Genomic DNA, 20797 nt, shown 5'->3' with positions numbered 1-20797 from the left:
GTGACCAAGATCTTTAGAAAGAAAACCAGCCTTGCAGCAAAGGAAGGAACCAAATAAAGCCATTGATTACGAGGTAAACCTCGTATGTGGCATTCAACCTAGAAGTTGTAAGTATAAAGAGTCTTACAATACTTACACAGACCTATATTATCAGGAGTTTGTTAAGTGAGGTACTGTATGTCCCTGTAATGAGAAAGTTTGCACAGGCAAAATAGTGAGAAGTGTCAGGAAATTTCTCAACAAATTCAACTGGAGATCCAAAAGTATAAAAATGTTAGGCATTTGGATGAATAAAAATTATTCTGTAAGTGATCTTCTGACTGATGATGTGGTACCTGGTGCAGCAAATCCAGCATATACAATTCCTGAAGAATAGCTATACTCTGTAGGTATATTTTAAACATTGTAAAGAAATTCACAACTCAAGTAGTCTATGTTATTCTTCTAACTATGAAGGAAGAAGGGTGTGTTATACATTGAATTCAGAGTTACGATTTACAATTTGGCTTTTTAGTACTCTTGCCGTCCTCCATGGTATTTCGTTCAATCTTGTCTCAATGATTAATGGGTTAAAGTATTCCTGTCCTGCCACATTTTCAAAGTCCAAATCATAATTAGCAGACCCATTCAGCATGGTAAAACCCATACTTACTTGCAATTCTTCAGCAGCTTTGGAGAGAGATATACAAGTACTGATTTTCTGACAACTTTGACTTGAATTGGACTATTGGAAATAGTCTCTTCTGTGGCCTCTTCATCAATTGAACATTATAATGTTGTTTTACTTGACGCATCCTCCATTGCTAAATTCAGAACATAGACAAGTAATTTACTTTCTTGTATCCTTGCCAGCATTATTCATTGTACACTCAAATTGTTTAGATTCTTTATAACTATTTGTAATGCAATGAATTCTCCATCTTTCACATTTGTAACACTGTACAGCAAAAGATTTTCTGATTTTATTTGCAAAATTATTGAGATAGCTTGTACCATTCCTAGTTATAGCACCTAAGTTACAGAGAAAGGTTGAACAAGTTAGGTCTTTATTCTTTGGAGCATAGAAGGCTGAGGGGGGACTTGATAGGGGTAGTTAAAATTATGAGGGGGATAGATAGAGTTGACATGGATAGGCTTTTTCCATTGAGAGTAGGGGAGATTCAAACAGGAGGACATGAGTTGAGAGTTGGGGGCAAAACTTTAGGGGTAACACAAGGGGGAACTTCTTTACTCAGAGAGTGGTAGCTGTGTGGAATGAGCTAACAACAGAAATGGTAGAGGCAGGTTCGATATTGCCATTTAAAGTAAAATTGGATAGGTATATGGACAGGAAAGGAATGGAGGGTTATGGGCTGAATGCAGGTTGGTGGAACTAGGTGAGAGTAAGCATTCGGCACGGACTAGAAGGGCCGAGATGGCCTGTTCCTGTGCTGTAATTGTTATATGGTTATTCCTCTATTTCCATTAGTGCTTTTGCAAAGCTCTTTTTAATACCATCCACTAGCCTCTGTACTTGAATTAAGCCAGCAATTTGAAAACACAGAGGTAACTAAAAGCAAAGGATTGCTTATTTATTTTCGAAGCCTAAAATGGATTCAGATTAATTTAATCTATTACATTTGTACTGTACTGGAGAAGAGAAAACAAGGCTGATTCTGTCTGTTTTTGTAACATGAGTGCACAATTTATTATTGAAACAGGCATTATGGCATCTAACTAATGTCGTCAACTTATCACAAAATGCAGCCTTTTACTTAGTTCAGTGATGTCCTCCTTGATTTTCTTCCCTCTCAAAGGCCTTCTGCACATCATCCTTTATCACAGCAGGAAGCAGCCAAGTGCTGTTTCTCCAGCTCCAGATCCCATTACTGTTATATGAATTAATTTACAAAAGACAAGGGTCAGAGCAATGAAATGTCAGTGATGAAACCCAGCATACTTGGAAGGAGGGTCAAATTACATCCTCAGTTCTTAACTTTTAAGAGCAAATCACATGCTATTATATAGCTTTAGAGCTGAGTATTCTTTAATTTCTCTCTCTTAATATTTTGTATTCCCACTGACTAAGCTTGCCTGTGTAAGGACAGAGAGTGTAGTTTGATTGACATTTCCCCTAATTACCTTACAAAGAAGCTTATCTAAGCAAGAGAACCTCCTCAGCCAGTAGACTTAGTTATGGTGAGGTAACCATATGACTGACTATTAAGATGATTGGAAATGAAAATGGGAGCTGCTAATGATGTGGTAGAGTCACACTCTAAGTGTCTTATTTGAAAATCTTACATGATTTACTTTAAACAGATCTTTAAAATATCATATTTTAGAAGTTTTGTCTTTAGAACAGAGATGAGGAGGGATTTCTTTAGCCAGAGGGTGGTAATTCTGTGAAGTACATTGCCGTGGGCAGCTGTGGAGGCCAAGTCATTGGGTATATTTAAGGTAGAAGTTGATAGGTTCTTGATTAGCCAGGGTGTCAAAAGTTACAGGAAAAAAACAGAAGCACTAGGTTGAGAGGGATAATTAATCAGCCATGATGAAATAGCAAAGCAGACTGTATGGTTTAATTCTGCTCCCATGTCTTGTGGTCTTAACAAAACTCTTTGATTTTGAACGTTATGTTGTTTTGCACCAAATAATAGCATATGCTAAAATATTCTTGCTCTGTACAACTGATTCTGACACTACATTGCGTAAGAATTCATAAAGTTGCAGATTATAAATTGTTTCATTTGAAACAAAGGGATATTGAAGAATAAATGACACAGATATCAAACATGATCAAATTGCTCCCATTAACAGAAGGGAAACAGGAAGTCCAAAGTTAAAAGAAAAACTATTTTGTGTGTTATTGTGGCTGCACATTTGTGGGCTTAGATTTTTAGCATGCTGATCTCAAGTATGTTTTTTAGAAGACCGGGAACTTTGCTTCAGTGCATTTATGTATATATTTCAAACATGAAGTGCTCAAGTATTTAATTATAAGGCTTTGGAGTTAAAGATGGTGTTGCAAATTGATCATTTCAACAGTTCTGTCAAATTGGTTAAATTTTGAAAAAGAGCATTTTCTATTAAATTGATTGGTAAATAATTTTAGAGGTGCATAAAATAGTAAAGCTTTTCACTACACCAAAGAAAGAATGTGTTACATTTCGTTGATGTATTTAATGAGCTCAGGGCATCTTCAAAGGTGGTGCAATAAGATAGTCTTAAAATATGGTCACAGTTATAACCAGGGAGTCTCCTAACATGACAGTGAATACATTTGAATTATTAATCATCAAAATTGCATTGACTAGGTCACAAATGATGGAGTTGACTGCTATCATTGCTATCAACCCACAGGTCACCGTTTACTAACACTGAAAAGGACCATGCTACATGAAGCTCCATACTCCTAAATAAGGTGTCAGTCTCCATCTGAGACTTAAGTGATAGCTCTGATGCACCATCAATAACTCACTCTGAGATGTAAAGGCGAGATATCGCCTTTTATTGACTGGAAGAAGGAACAAGCAGTGAGTGACCACCATACTACATCCTGGAGACTGAGGGCCGGGCTCAGGCCTCGATCGCCTTTATACCGGGGTCTGTGGGAGGAGCCACAGGAGCAGTCAGCAGGGAGCGTGTCCAGACAGGCACACATAGTTCACCACAAGCTCTCATGTGAAGCTACCTTAAATTCTCTTTAATAATGATAGATTGTCCATTACTGCTGCTACCTACTCTCCTTACCAAGCTTAAATAGAAGACTCAATAATAAAAGTTGGCAATTTAGTATTGATTTCATGTTCTGATGTCAAATTAACTTCTGTATTTTCAGATCACTCAGTTCTAGTGTGTGATTTTTTTTCTACTCTGTTACTCGACTGTCAATAATATGTCCATGAGATATTTTCCTAACACATCTGCAAGAATAAATGCAACCAAACCACTGGCTCACACGCAGCCCTTATATATAGTGTTTTGATGCTGGCTCAAGTTGCTCTGCTCAATGTGTTTCCATAGCAACGGAACACTGAACTATTGAACAGAAACATTCTATTGACAAAGAGTTTTTCTTTGATTAATTATTCCTTTCAAGAATGAATTCCTTCCAGTTCTCAAAAATGCATTATTCTATGAAATAATTTTCCAGAGTCAGACACACCAATCAGGAAGTAATTGATCGTGAACAGATATAGTCTGTAAATGTCACCTACCTGTGGAAGAAAATTTCAGATGTACACTATTTTTAAACCTGATGCTACAAACACAATCTGTATCTAGGTGTGAGAGGTGGTGTGCTCCATGACACCCTCGCAGTTTGATTATCTATGGTTCAATCTGTTTCGGATATATTGCTGTATTGACTGAGTAGTCCTATGGCTCAACATAGTGATTAACTTCCTTCAGCAATGAAAGGATTCCCAGTCAGGTATGAGTTGACAAACACAAGGCTTATGAAAAGACATCAAGGAAATAGGCAGCCTTCTTTGATTGAAAACTCTATGCAGAGCTGCTGTCAATGGCAAGCATGTATAACAAACACACTGTTCATACTCCGTATATAAACTGACTCTACTGGGTGAGCTCCCGCAGAAGGAATTGGGTTCGACGGCAGAAGCTGATATTTCGAGGATTTGAAATATTTCTGTGTACTTTATGACATGAAGGGAGCTGTTTGGCCAATGAATTCAACAGCATGGCTAATTAGCGGACTGGAGTAAGCCTGGAATGTAGAGATCTGATGGAATCTGATGGAATCTTTCAGCCAATTTTTATTTTTAGTTAGAGATATAAACAGTAACAGACTTTCTGGCCCATCGAGCCTGAGCCACCCAATGTGACTAATAGACCTACTGCACCTTTGGAACATGGGAGGAACCTGGAGCACCTAAAGGCAGTCCACATGGTCACAGAGAGAATATTCAAACTCCTTACAGACCGTAGTGGAATTGAACCCAGATCATTGGTGCTGTAATAGCGTTATGCTATATTACCATGTAGCCCCTGAAAAGTGTGACAGTGCACGAGGCAGGATTTGAACTTGGGTTTCCCACGTGGTAGGGGAGGATTCTGACACTGAACTACCAATGCAATAGGCCCATTGTGCTGGCATTGGAACAGGTCCAGAGGAGGTTCACATGAACAATTCCGTAAATGAAAAGGTTAACGTCTGAGGTGTGTTTAATGGCTCTGCGCCTGTACTCACTGGAGATTAGCAGAATGAGGGGGAATTTTATTGAAACCTATCAAATCTTGAAAGGCCTTGATAGAGTAGACATGGAGAGAAAACTTCCTATAGTGGAGGCCAAGTCATTGGGTACATTTAAAGCGGAGGCTGATAGGTTCTTGATTAGTAACAATGTCAAAGTTTATGGGGAGAAGACAGGATAATGGGGTTAAAAGGAATAATAACTCAGCCATGATAGAATGGTGGAGCAGACCCAGTAGGATGAATGACCTTAGGACAGTATGCTTGATGCTTGTTCTTACTCCAGTATAGCTAAAAGTAAAAATTAACCTTAGTAGAAATTCCACACAGAAATTAGACTCCTAATTCCCAAACATGAAATGCCCAAATATACAAAGAAACTGAATGTTGGAGTTTCTTAAAATACTTCCCTTGTACAATAAAATAAATGCCTCACACTGAAAGATGAGGCCTTAAAATAAATGAAAGCAAGAAATGCCTATCAGAAGTACTTGCAGTATATTCGAAACACACCAAGATGAAGTTAGTATCTTTTTTCATCAGTGAATTGAAAGGAGAGGGAATATCACAGGTAAACAGGAGTTTAGACAATAGTGAATCAAAGGATTGGATGGTTATAAAATAATGGTTGTGGGTGAAAGAAAATTAATTCTAATGATGGAATAAGCTGAGGAGTAGCACCAGAGGAAAGGGATAAATTAATGGTAAGGAAGGGGGAGAAGGCAGGAGGCAGAAGCTAGGAGGAGAAATTTGGCAGAAAGTTGGGAAAACTTGGATGAGATATTGTGATAGTGGAGGAAAGGACGTGCCAGTATTAATTGCACAGCTGTATGGATTGCGGGTCTCACCAGATTAGCATGATCTACTGACAAAAAAAAGAAGAGTACTCATTTGAATATGGAAGATAGGGAGAATATTAGAAGCATACTGATGTTAGAAGGATAAGCTTTCAGCTTGATTCAAAAGAGAGGGGAAGAATGGCAAAATAAACCTGAATACTTTTGGAAGAAACTGGGGTGAGTCTAAAAGCGTTACTTTGAACTGAGGAGTTAGAATGAATAGTAGCAATAGGGTGGTTTGAATGTGGAAAATGTACTATTGAAATTGTATAGTCACTTATCGAAATATTATCTTTCTTATTTTCAGTTCAATTTGAATGTAAGAAGTCACCTGTTCTCATTAACTCCAGTAGGATGAATTGCCATTCTCTTTGTACAAGTGATGTTAACATTTCAAGTTGTGCTGTAAATTCTTTCAGTGTCTATTGTTCTGTGATGTTAAAAGTCAACTACAGGTCATCAGTTATTTACATTATTTTGCTCAGCTAAACCATAGATTCATGTTGTGTTGTAATCAATTAAATATAATATTTAAACATTGTGATCCAAAACAAATAATTTTATTTTAATGTATAACATATCTTGAAATGAGTGCAGACTTTAGGGAGGTGCAGACGAATCATTCCCCTCTGTGCATATATGGCTGCTCCATACAGAGAGTTGTGCTCCAAGTTCCTAGGAGTTCACATCATGGATGACCTCACCTGGTCCCTTAATATCACCTCCCTGAATAAGAAGGCATAGCAGCCCCTGAGTTTCCTTTGGAGATTGAGGCAAGTGAGGCTCCACCCCTCCGCATCTTAACTGAATTTTACAGGAGCACCACTGAGAGCGTCCTGACAAGTTGCATCTCCATCTGGTAAGGGAGCAGCAGAACATCTGACTGGAAGTCCCTACAAGAGACAGTGAGAACAGCCAAGACGATCATAGGGGTCTCCCTGCCATCCACTGGGAACAGCTTCTTCCCTTAGGCCACCAGATTTCTGAACTCCCTACGCACTGCACTTGAAATGTCACCAGATAATTTGTTCAATAACATATAATATTTCATTTATGCACTTTACTTTGTTTATTTATGTGTATTTCACTTGTAGATTTGATTCTTACTTTCTTAAGTTATTGTGAGTTATATGTAATACTGTGCTTTACCTCCTGGTCCAGAGAAGTATTGTCTCATTTGGCGGTATACATGTAAGTAGTTAAATTACAATAAACTTGACTTGAATTACTTAGCTTCAGAACTAGCACATTGCTAATGAGTATTTCAGTGACGAATGTTATTGCGTGAATGAAGTCACCAGAGAAAAGTGCTGGTAGACACAAAGCAGCTTCTTTATTTGACAAAACAAGGTACAGCAGGCATCATACGGAGGCGCTTTCAGTCGAAAGGTCTCACTGGCCCAAAGTGAAGCTCGGTATTTTAAGCGCTGAACAGCAAAGGATAATTCCAATCACACACAAGAGAAAATCTGCAGATGCTGGAAATCTGAGCAACACACACAAAATGCTGGAGGAACTCAGCAGGCCAGGCAGCATCTAGGAAAAGATTACAGTCAACGTTTCTGTGAGTCCTGTCGGAGGCCTTCAGCCTGAAACATTGACTGTATTCTTTTCCTAGATGCTGCCTGGCCTGCTGAGTTCCCCCAGCATTTTGTGTGTGTTGATAGGACAATTCCATACTTATAAAGTATGGACAATGTTTTCTTTGAAACTACACACAAACTTCACACCTCCATATTGGCACGCACAACACAGACATCCAAATTAATTTTAATCAGCATGGTCTGGTCTGAGATTCACGGCTTTTAGGAACCCATTGTTCATAGCTGAACTCCAGATTAAATCCACAATACATATTCAGCTGTGAAGACTGATGGCCAAAGTGGTTTGTTAAATGTGAATGTGCTAAACCCAAAAATTATTCTAACGTACTATAAATGGAACATGGTTCCTCTATCAAATCACAACAGGTTATCATTGAGATTGAAACTCCTGAGCTTAAGGATCAAGGAGCAAGAATCAGCTCTATTCACCATTTACATCCCCATGTATTAGGAATTTGGTGTGGTGTGCAGATCGCTTCACAACATGCACCAAAAAGAGCAACATTCAACAATTATAAAGAATAAAGAATTATGTAAAAATAGAGTTAGAAGTACAGATAAGGAATAAAATGTGCACAAATGCATAAATACCAGCATTATAAATTAGCATTATAAAAAGTGGTTTAAATTGGTTTCAATGCAATGTAGTGATGAGAGTAATAGATATAGGGAGTGGGAGCAAACTAGATCAGATTGACTGTCTGGAAGAAGAAACTTCTAAGATGGGGTGAATTTTTTGTTTTAATAGCACTGTAGCACTTTCCAGAAGGGAAATTTTAGAAGAGGCAGTTTGTCAGGTGGGTAGTGTCGGCAATGATTTTCCTCGCTTGCTCCTTTGTCCTGGACACATACAAGCAGACAATGATCATTCCCATACCTACAAACTCCCGTCTAGTCATCAAAGTTGCTGACTCCTCAGATCTTCAGTGTGCATGCTCAACTTTTCCTAAGTACCTTGGGCCACATACACCATTGCACCGAAAAGGTAGAACTGAACCACCATTGCACACCTGTAATGACACAGGGAAGAAAGTGAACAGCTGATATGATGTGCTTCAGCACCTATATCCAGAGATTCAGGTCTTCCTGTTGCAGCACAAGGTTTAATGAGGCTGCCAAGGAACTCCTAAGTGCTGATCCACTGCCACGGTCATTTTCCTTGAAAATTTATGAAAAGGAAGGCAACCCCTCACGTACCAACTCCACCAGGATCTCCGCAAATATCATTGACACAAGTCGACATGAAAGAAGCAGGGATAACTAGAGTTCTAATCCCTTATAAAAAATTAACAATCACTAAAGTGAGCAAAAATGTGGCCTTCTTCCCACTGGAAATCTGTTGGTATTACAGTCTCCTAGAGGAGACGAGGACGTGGTGTTTGTAAACAGCTTATTCAGACTTCACAGTACCGTGCAACATGGGAGTGCTGAACCACAGTGTACCCTCTGGGAGTATTCCAACTTTCAAGGCTCACATACAAACAAGAAAAAATCCCCTTTCTCCAATCCTGTTGGCTTCAAAATTAGCTGTGACTAGATATAATGCATTGCATTTTAAATCACAGCCCATAATGAGAAAAGGCAATGGCCAAAAAGGCCAAATGACATTTGTGTAGCACAACATTCTCCCACCCAACACTCCCCCAACCCTTACGTATTAACTTTATTATAATCAGTCTGAACGTTCTTAAAAACTGTGATTAGTAGCAGTAGTTCACTAATTCAGCATGGCGTGCATCTTTATTTAATTTCAGTTTCAGTCATTCTCTGAGTTAATTGTTGCTTCACGATGTAAAACACCTGCTTTAATTTCAATATACTTCCAATGTCAATCAGCTGATTTTGAATTTACACAGAGCACAGACACAGCCCTAATGGTCTTTGTTGGTGGTCAGGCTTCAGGTGAGTGCCAGGCACTGGTGTCCTCCCCTTCCTCATGAAATTACTATCATCATATTCTCCTCTTATTTTTTCTCCATTTGCTTATCCTTCATTATATCTGTGTTATATTCAACCTTTCCATCTGGATAATCATTGCCAATCATGTCACCGAAGGTGGTCATTATGTGGAAGAATCTGCCAGAGGAAGTTGGAGAGCCAGGTATAATTATGACATTTAAAAGACATTTGAAAGTTAAATTGATAGGAAATGCTTAGAATTGATCTGTTATTATCACATGTACCAAGATACAGTGAAAAACCTGCCTTGCATAGTGTTCGTAGGTATCAAGTCAGTGGTTGCTTTGAGGTAGAACAAAATAAAATAATAACAGAAGGCAGACTAAAGTGTAACATCTACAGAGAGACACACACGTATGGGTTAGTAGGTTAATCAGTTTCATGGGGGTAACTGGGCAGCATGAACTCGATGGGCCAGACATGCTTGTTACTGTGTTGGATCTCTAAATAAAAAAGTAAAATAGTAAGGTAGGTTGTGAGGTCAAGAGTCCATCTCTGGGCCAAAGAGAGGCAAATGGGACTTGCTCATTCTGGAGCATGGTAAGCATGGATGTATTGGTCCTAAGGGTTGCTTTCTGTGCTGTGCAGTTCTGCAACTCTACGAATAAGAATTTCTGTCAACCTAATCTTGTCTGATTTCATAAAAGCTGCTTCCTTGACCAAGCATCCGATCATGTTCATTAGTAACTTCGTATAAGTATTCTTGTGAAATGTTTTGCAAGGGTTTGCTACATTAACGCAGGTGTGGCTTTGATAAAAGGAGCCTCCAGGTTTGAGGATTTGAAAAGTGCTGAAGTTTCTAATGTACTAGTTGCAACAATGCACTTGGTGTATCATCATGCACATCATTGCCCAGAGAGACTCCACACTCTCATAGGTGTTTCACCCATTCATGAAATCAATCAATAGAGTGAGCTGTTAATCTCATGCTTAATAAATCATATTATGTGGCCTGACTAGCTGGCCCAGGAGTATCAGAACCCTTCTGCATTCAATTATCTAGGATATTTGATTGCAGTTATGGCATTAAACTCCACTGCTGTTCCATTCTGCACTCACACTCACACACATTTGAACTTCCTGATCTACAAACACATATTGCATTTGTAATACTCAATGCAATCTCCAATGTATTCGTTTTCAGTCATGTTACTTTAATTTTTATAGTCCTGTTAGAAGATTATCCTTCTAAAGTAAGTCTGGAAAAATACTTGTGAAACTGTCCTGATTTGGTTCAGTTAGAAATAATTTGTCCAGGATCTTTCCTCAGGTCTTATGAATTTACATTCTTCAGTTTTAAACTAAAGACTTAATTATGGTTCATAGTATGGTTTTAATTACATTTTCATTATCTTTAGAAGGATCTTGCTGAGAAGCTAAAATTAGACAAATCGTCATAATGGGAAACAGCATCATGGAACTAAGTATTTATTTAAATCCCAAAGTCTTACCCTTCAGCTGACAAGATGGATGCTGCTTAAGGTTACTAATTGCTGTGAATTTTAATCTGTGCATTTTTAGTTTTACATAATATAATATTGTGTAATAGAACTGTTCGGTTCTTCCTGCTTTATAGCGAAATATCAGAATGTATTTTAGAAGGGTTACAAAGGCAGTTTATTTGGAATGTGAGATGAGGAACTGCTGATGCCTGTTCTTGCAGAAACGTGGCTCCAGGACAACATCCCATGTACCATCAAACCACGCCTTGCCATTCAGTGACTTGTGCTAATATTATCCTGTGACTGTATGTGCTACTGTAACTGTGTATGACTGTATGTAGTGTGTTTCACATCTTGACCCCGGAGGAGCTGTGTTTTGTTTAGCTGTATACATGTGTACTGTTAAATGACAATTAAACTTGAACTTCAATTTGAAATTGAATTTAGTGAACCTGCCAGCCAAATAGTGAAGTTTTACATGCCTGTCAAGAATTTACCTGTAAAAATAATGGCAAGCTTAAAAGGAGCAAGGTTAAAATGCACTGAGTCTTTCCGGGATTGGAAATTAAAAATTAAATGTAAGATCACAATTCAATTTTTATTTTTTGTTTTTATGTTTTGCATACATTTCTAATATTAATATTCCTGGGTCTTGGGCCACAGGAATGACAAAAAAGTGCATTTTTTTCTAATGATCCCAGTATAGTACAGTTCAGGGCATGAAAATCAAGCACCCATTATATTACTGAGAGCTACTCTGTTCTAACACCATGGTTCTGCATAGTTATTCCGATGAAAAGAGAATCGAAGCTAGATTGATTGGTAAAGGTGCCTTATTACAGTTATAAAAGGCTTATTGAAGTGGGTTCAAGCTGTATGAAATGGTTTTGTCGTGGGCACAAAACAAATTCACAAAGCTATCCAGAGTGTAGTCTTTGGTTCTCTAAGCTAACAACACATATGCTTGTTATGCTGAGCTTCAAATTCTATCACGACAGATGGGTCTCACTGAGGTGGGGGGTATGCAAAAATAATGAGAAAAAGGAGCATTCATTTAGGTCTAAGAGATCCTGTTGAACCTCCTGTAAGAGAGTGGTGTAACCCAGGGTGGATTGTGCACAGCTGTGTTGATTTTAATGTCCCTGAATAGTTTCATTCCAATGGGTACGTTTAATGTCAGAGAAATGTGTACAATATACATTCTGAAATTCTTTTCCTTTGCAGACATCCATGAAAATGGAAAAGTACCCCAAAGAATGAATGACAGTAAAAATGTTAGAACCCCAAAGACCCCCCCCAGCTACCCCCTCCCACACACAAGAAGCAGCGAGACAACAACCTCCTCACCCCCACCAGCAAATAGCAAGAGCTCCTTCCACCGAGCACTCAAGCGTGCTGCAAGCATCAATAAAAATACAGACTTGCAGTACCTCAAAAACTACTTGTTCACCTGGTCATTTGACATACCACAGGCTCCGTAATAAAGGAAAAAGGGGTGTCCCCATTTCACAGCGAGAGGGGAGACATAACAAACAACTCACCGATTTACAATGACGCTTTTTCCGAGCTCAGTGCCCAGAGGGCCAGCACCAAAAAGGTGCAGCTCTCCAGACACACAACCCTCGGCAGCAACCCACTGCTCCCGATGTTCCATGCTGTCCTGCCGCTCTTCAGTCAGGGAACCAGCCTAGAATCAGCCCATCTCCAGAGCCATGAAAATCCGGAACCCTGAAGGTGCACTTGCCTTCCAGGCCGTGTCCAATGGATATTAAAGAGTGGCCGGTCATGGGGCCCTCAGATCGGGTCCCATTCCCACAAGGAACCAAAGTCAGAGAGTAACTCCAAGTCCGGGTCTTCAAAAGAACCTTGAAAAGGGAAAAAAAAGAGATATCAAAAACAGAAATAGAGCTGTTTCCGAAGGTGCAAGCAAAGGAGTCGCCGTTTAGCGCCATCTTGACTTCAATCCACCCCAAATTTACAATATGATTCAACGTGATGTCAAGAAATAATCATGCGCATGAGGTAAAGCAAGGCTAAGAAGCCAGATGTTAGCAGACAGCACCCAGCCATGCCTCTGAAAACCTACCCTCCAGAAATACAGTAGATGCAGCCAGCCAAGCTATTGCAAAGTAGTTACAATGCTGGCATCTATATGACAGTATGGGAAATTGAATTGATGCAGCATATCCCACTGAATAACAATTCAGAATCACAATCAGGTTTATTATCACTGACATATGTTGTTAAATTCATTGTTTTGTGGCAGCAGTGCACAAAAATTACTATAAGCTGTAACAAATAAATGAATAACTCAAAAGAGAAATGGCGAGGTATTGCTGCATGCCCCAGAGTCATTGACATCCTGAAAGTGAAAGAGTAAGGGCTTTCACACATGGCTAAAGTGGATTTTGTAGATTCACATCAATGTGATTCCTGAGCCAAAAATAAAACCATAAAATGTGAAGCATAGCAGAAGACATCTGAGCTTGCATGCAGTGTGCTAATACTGTACTCCTGGATATTATAGCCACACTATAAAATTAAATTTATTTGTTTCTGGATCCTTTAGGCCAGGGGTTCCCCAGCTGGGGTCCATGGACCCTTAACATAATGGCATGGGTTCATGGCATAAAAAAGGTTGAGAACCCTTGCTTTAATAATTGTTCAATCTATTCCTAGTAATTATGTGTGTGTGCAAACCCAATATTCTTTCCTTCATTTGAAAAGATGAAATCACCAGACCTTCTACTCCAGCTATTCAATTCCACTTTTGCTACCTTGCGCTTGATCTTTTTGACAGGTTCGGGTTGCATTCACACCTACCCACGAGGCATTCTGATCAAACTGTACTCGTGTGAGGAAAAAGCCCCAAAAGCTGCAGCAAAGGCTGACCATGGCCACACGTTAATGATGCGGATGAAAATTAGATGGCACGGTTAATAGATTTATGGATGGCTCTAAAATTGACATTACAATGGTCAGTGAAGAAGATTATCTAAGAATACAACAGGGTCTCGATGAACTGGGATAGCGAGCCAAAGAATAACAGATGGAATTCAATTCAGCTAAATGAAAGGTATTGCATTTTAGTAAGACCAACTAGGAAAGGACTTACATAATAAATGGTAGTGCCCTGGGAAGAATTGTAGAATAGAGAATCCCTGGGATGCATGTACATAATTCCCTGAATCAGGCAACACAGGGTGATGCTTGATTCAGGATGATGATGAAGGTGTTTGGTGTACCTGCCTTCCTCCATCAGGATATTGACTGCAGGAGTTGGAATTTCACGTTATAGTTGTACAAGGTGTTGCTAAGGCCACACACAGACTACTGCATACAATTCTCGTTACCCAGCTATAGGAACGATGTCATTAAACAGGAAAGGTTTCCAAGGATTGGAGCAATTTGAGTTATAAGAATCGGTTGGATTGGCTAGAGCAAATGAGGTTGAGGGGTGGTCTTGTAGGGGTTTATAAAATCAGGAGGGATGCAGATAAGGTGAATGGGCACAGTTTATTCCCCTGGGGTAGCACAGTCCAAAAGTAGAGGGCATAGGTTTTAAGTTAGAAGAGAGGAACTGAGGGACAACCTTTTCACACAGAATGAAATGCATATACAGAGCAAGCTATCAGTGGAAATGGTGGAGGTGGGTGAAGTTACAGCTTTCAAAAGATTTTTGGAATTGAGTAAAATTGAAATGACTTTATTTCTTACATCTTTCACATATATGAGGAGTAAAAATCTTTATGTTACGTCTCCATCAAGTACCTGTAGTACTGTGCTAAAGTCTTAGACACATATCTACAGCTAAGGGTGCCTAAGATGTTTGCACTGTACTGTATTTGTCAATATGGAGCAGACAGCGAGCTTATAATTCTGGTGAGATCAAAGGATGTTAGGTTGTTGGGTGAAGCGCCATAGGTGGAGTGTGATACAAGCGGCTGAGAAGGAGTGCCAGGAGAGGGGTCTAGCATGGGTAAAGACATACACAGCATTGAGACACCATGCAAGGTCATTTGATTCCAAACAATTAGCTTATTGATCATTACTGAATATCTCTCTGGTGCTTCCTGCTCCGTCCCCTCTCCCTTCCCCGTTTCCCAACCATGATTCCCCTTTCCCTGGCCCCTTCCCACTCTCAGTCCACAACAGAGACCTATATCAGAACCAGGTTTATCATCACTCATGCATGTAATGAAATTTGTCTTTTTTTTTGTATCGTAGCAGTACAGTGAAATACATAATATTACTACAATAATGTGCAAAAACTCTTCGCACCATATATATGTGCCTAAGACTTTTGCACAGTACTGTAGATAGGAAAAGTTTAGTGGGCCAAATGCAAGCCAATGGATAAAGATCAGCAAAGACAAGTTGAGCTGAAGGCCCTGGTTCTGTGCTGTATAGGTCTATGACACAATGGAAGTCATATAACAAATGTTATACGGGATACAAGGAAGTGAGTTAGATTCCACTTGTGTGTAGGATTTGGATTTCAGTTTCAAGGAATGCCAAGGTGACATTATTTCTTGAGCTATCAAAAACCCTTTTGTTAAATTAAAGCAGTGTGTGGCACCTTCGCTAAAAACAACAATATACCCCTACGATAGAGGTGGCCAGGTGGCAGTGAAACAATTCTATCGTCGTGGAAGTATATTCTCATGCCCTGAAAGCAATTGTCAAGAATTGCATTACTGTACAACAGGCCCCTGATCTGAGCTGCAGAAGTAGAGTTTTGAAGAAACGTCCCGGCCTGAAATGTTGACGGTTCATTCATTTCTGTAGATGCTGCCTAACCTGCTGACTTCCTCCAGCATTTTGTGCGTGTTGCTGTCAAGAACGTACTGCTGCCAGTGGATCAGTAAACTATGTGATCCGTGGATACAAAATCATGGACTTTGTAAAACTAAGGTAGCTAACTTTAACTTCTCCAGAAAGTGATTTAAGTATGTCCATTACCAAATGATATGTAAGTAAACAGTATTAACATATGTTTAAAAATGTTCAATAGAAGAACAGTTTGGTATCAGCCTACAGTCTTTTTTTTGTCTTATTCCAAGGAGATACTTAGAACAATAATAACTGTAAATATTGAAATATGGTTATCTGTGTGTATCATAGCATTGTTAATTAACGTCTTTTGTTTGCTAATACTTCACAAATAAAACAAAAGCTGATGTTGCATCATCCCATTATTAATTTGAGAAAGTTCCTGTGGTGATTGTAGTTTGAAGTAATTAACAGAAAAGAACTTATTCGTTTGGAATTTGTTAACTTTAATCCATTTATTATTGTGGGTGCATTACTGAAATCTTGCTTCAAATGCAGTGTTGTTGAATGATTAGGAAGTTGGAATTTGTCTATGAATCAGAATCAGAATCAAGTTTATTATCACTGAACTGAAACTAAAATACATTCTCCAGGTGACAATGACAATTGATTTTTTTTAAATTAGTCCAACTCTTAGGATTAAGGATACCATTCTTCCACTCCAGATGCTCCAGCTCCACTCCAGTCTTTTTCTCAGTTCTGATGAAGGTTCTCAAACATGGTGCTAAATGTTTCTCTCTCCACAGGTGCTGCCTATATTGATGAGTTTTTCCAGCATCTTCTGCTTTTATTCCACTCTCGAAGTAAGAGCTCTGAGGTGAACAATGAGGCCAATGTGAGACCCATAGGGCAGGAAAGGTGATGAGAGGAGCCTACCAATGTGAGGTTAACCAATGTATAGCAACTAATATCCAAACAGCACAGTCTACTTTCCGATAGTCTGGACATCCCTTGACAATGCATCAAAGCCACACTCTCTCAAATCTACGTGATAGGTGTTGTTCAATGCCTGCCCTATGTTAACTTATCTACCAATGGAGAATTTCCATTCCTCAACATGATATCTAAAAACAACATAATAAAAAGGGGTGGTAGTCAAGTCATCAACCATAAGGTAAGATGTCACTTCAGTGACCTGTCATGGATTAACTCAAAACTTCATGAAAAATTCAAAGAGTAACATTGGAAAAAACTTCTAGAACAAATTATTCTGTATTTCAGTCTGGCAAGGAGTATTAATAGAGAGTTAAATACACATAATATACATTTTTCTGGGAAAGGAAATGGCAAATTTTTGAATTTTTTTGTACACGTTTTCACACCTTCTCTGCCTTGCAAATTTAAGTACTTTCTGGAAAATCAGTCACATGAATAGTTGATACCTTTAGGAACAAGGAAAAGGAATTGTCTGAAATAATGGATTCTCTCTGACTGGACCTTTTACCCCACAATATGTTGTCTTCTGAAACATTGGAGCTGGATTGGATCAGTTCTTAATGGTTTAGTCTGCTTGGACATTCTGAACATATTTATTAACTAGACCATTCTAAAGAAAATGTCTGACTGGACAGTTATTAGAGCTATTTTCTGTAGGAACATTTGTACTATGCATTAGTAGGTTAGTCAACTGTGAGGCTTTGTAGTCAAAGTCAACCAGATCCTCAGTCAACATACATAGATGTTAATTTCCAGTTGTTTTCCTCATTACAGAATGCTACAGCTAATTATAGCCCCTATGTGCACAGCTGCCTGAGCTCTGAGCTAACGGCATAGATTCTGTATTAAATCATTTGGGTCTGGATTAACACAGAGCCGCTGGGGAGAAATATAACTAATTTTATATTGGCTATTTTAGCCACTGTGATTTGATAGATCTTTGAACTCATCTGAAATAGAACTATTTGAAGCATCTAATGAAGTTATAGAGCAGAAATATTCATGTTATTAATCATCAAAATTCATTTATCAAGATCAGTGGCAATCTTATATTTATCTCGTAAAAAAAATTGACAACAAACCATATAAGGAAATATCAGGACATAAGACCAAAAGCTAAGTCGGGGACTGAGCTCTAAGAAGCTTCTAAAAATGGAAAGTGAGGTAGAAAGCCTAAGATACTTGAGGATCTGGGCTATTGAAAGCATTCACCAGTTGATAGGTAAATTCATGGATGATCCTGAGGAGTATAACTCTGATAATCTGGCTCACATATTACTGCAGTATATGAGCTATGAGTTCGGAGTTCAGTGTGTTGCTGTGGCTGGAATCTGGAATATGGGCCAGGCCAGAGCTCAGGTCCACAGCACCAAGGGCCAGGAACGTGAGTAGATGTACAATCGGAAATTAGGTCACGTGTGCTTATTTATTTACTGCTCCCTTTAAGCTCACCGGATCATTGAAAATTTTATTAAACTGTGTAAAAAGTAAGCAAAATAAACGTGTTGGAATAACATCCAATAGTCTGCAAAATCTGTTCGTTCAATACCACCAATGTACCAAGGAGATCAGTTCATTGGAGTTTTGCTTTTAGGGCTGGAGGCAAGAGAGCATAAACAGTAGGATGATGGATTTTAAAACTAAATCTTATAATGGTTTAGTGAGCAAAAGAATGTTGGGTTGAAGGAACTCAGTTTCAATCAAGATACAGGAACTATGATTTTGCATGGCCTCAGCTTTAAGAATGATAGAAATTCTTGAATTATATATTTTTTTAATCATTTAAACATGAAAAGCACAATCAAAGAGTACATTATATCCAACTTGGAATAAGTTGATTTTTTTTAGTGGTGTGCTCACAAACACAAAATTTCCTCCTACTTAATTTCCTCATTTAATCACTGAAACAGCAACTCTTTCATTACTTATCAAATCAGACATTTTCCAAAGGATGGTCTAAGTAAAACAAAAGGGCTTTGGCCACCCAAAGCTGCCAAAAAAAAGAGGACATACAACAAAGCAGAAATTAGCTGGAGGACGGAGGATTGGGAAGCTTTTAAAAACCTACAGGGAGCAACCAGAAGAATCATTAGGAGGGAAGAGATGAAATATGAAAGCAAGCTAACAAACAATATCGAAGTGGATGGTAAAAGCTTTTTCAAGTATTTACTAAATAAAAGAGAAATGAGAGTGAATATTGGACTGCTAGAAAATGAGGCTGCCAAAATAATAACACTGGATATAGAGTTGGCAGATGAACTAAGTGAGTATTTTGCACCTGCCTTCACTGTGGAAGACACTACAAGGGGTGCCAGATGTTGTACTGTGTGAAGGAAGAGAAATGAGTCCAGTTACTATTACAAGGGAGAAGGTGCTCAAAAAGCCGAAAGACCTAAGAGTACATACGTCACTCGGACCAGATGAACTATACCCTAGGGTTCTGAAGGAGGTAGCGGTAGAGATTGTGGAGGCATTGGTAATGATCTTTCAGAAATCATTGGACTTCGGTATAGTGCCAGAGGACTGGAAAATTGAAAATGTCACTCCACACTTTTAAAGGAAAATCTTGCCTGATGAACTTGTTAGAATTCTTTGAGGATATTACAAGAAGGATAGATAAAGGGGATGCAGTGGATGTTGTATATTTGGACATTCAGAAGGCCTTTGACAAGGTACTACACATGAGGCTGCTTACCATGGTGTTACAGGAAAGTTACTGGTAAGGTGAGAGCATTGGCTGATTGGAAGGAAGCTGCAAGTGGGAATAAAAGGATCCTTTACTGGTTGGCTGCCAGTGACTAGTGCTGTTCTTCAGGGATCACTGTTGGGACTGCTTATTTTATGCTGTGTCAGTTAGATGGTGGAATAGATAGTTTTGTTGTCAAGACTGCAGATAATATGAAGATTGGTTGAGGGGCAGGTAGTGTTGAGGAAACTGGTAGGCTACAGAAGGATTAGATTAGAAGAATGGGCAAGAAAGTAGCAAATGAAATATAATGTTGGAAAATTCACGGTCATTAGCTTTGGTAGTAGAAATAAATGTGCAGACTATTTTCTAAACAGACAAAATACAAAAATTGGAGATGCATAGGGACTTGGGAATCTTTGTACAGAACACCTTGCAGGTAGAGTCAGTGGTGAGGAAGGCAAATGCAATGTTAGCATTCATTTCAAGAGGTCTAGAATACAAAGGCAGGGATGTGATGCTGAGGCTTTAAAAGGCTCAGATGAGGCCCCACTTTAAGTAATGTGAACAGTTTTGGGCTCCTCATCTAAGAAAAGATGTGCTGGCATTGGAGAGGGTTCAGAGGAGGTTCACAAGGATGATTCCGGGAATGAAAGGGTTATCATTCAAGGAACGTTTGATAGCTTTGGGTCTTTACTCACTGGAATTTAGAAGGATGACGGGGGATTTCATTGAAACCTTTTGAATGTTGAAAGACCTAGACAGAGTAGATGTGGAAAGGATGTTTCCCATGGTGGAGAGTCTAGGACAAGAGGGCACAGCCTCAGGATAGAGGGGTGTCCATTTAAAACAGTGATGCAGAGAAATTTCTTTAGCCAGAGGATGGTGAATTTATGGAATTTGTTACCACAAGCAACTGTAGTGACCAAGTCTTTGGGTGTACTTAAGGCAGAGATTGATAGGTTCTTGATTGGAGATAGCATCAAAGGTTACGGGGAGAAGGCCGGGAAGTGGAGCTAAGGGGGGGAAAAGGATCAGCCATGATTGAATGGCAGAGCAGACTCAATGGGCCAAATGGCCTAATTCTGCTCCTATGTCTTATGGTCTAAAACTGATCCTGTCCTTCCCCAACATATTGAGGAATATTGTAGGGAAGCACTTTCATCCAAAGAGAATCCATTACTTAGAACAAATTCCTATTTCTTGGTCCTAAAATATCTTTTAAATCTCTGTAGTCCTTCATAAGTATTCATCAAGAAAGGGGTTCCCAACCTTTTTTATGCCATGGACCCCTACGATTAACC

Source organism: Hypanus sabinus, chromosome 6 (genome assembly GCF_030144855.1).
Source record: "Hypanus sabinus isolate sHypSab1 chromosome 6, sHypSab1.hap1, whole genome shotgun sequence".
NCBI classification, from domain to species: domain Eukaryota; kingdom Metazoa; phylum Chordata; class Chondrichthyes; order Myliobatiformes; family Dasyatidae; genus Hypanus; species Hypanus sabinus.
The sequence above is the reverse complement of the archived record's forward strand: the minus strand, read 5'-3'. Positions refer to the sequence as shown.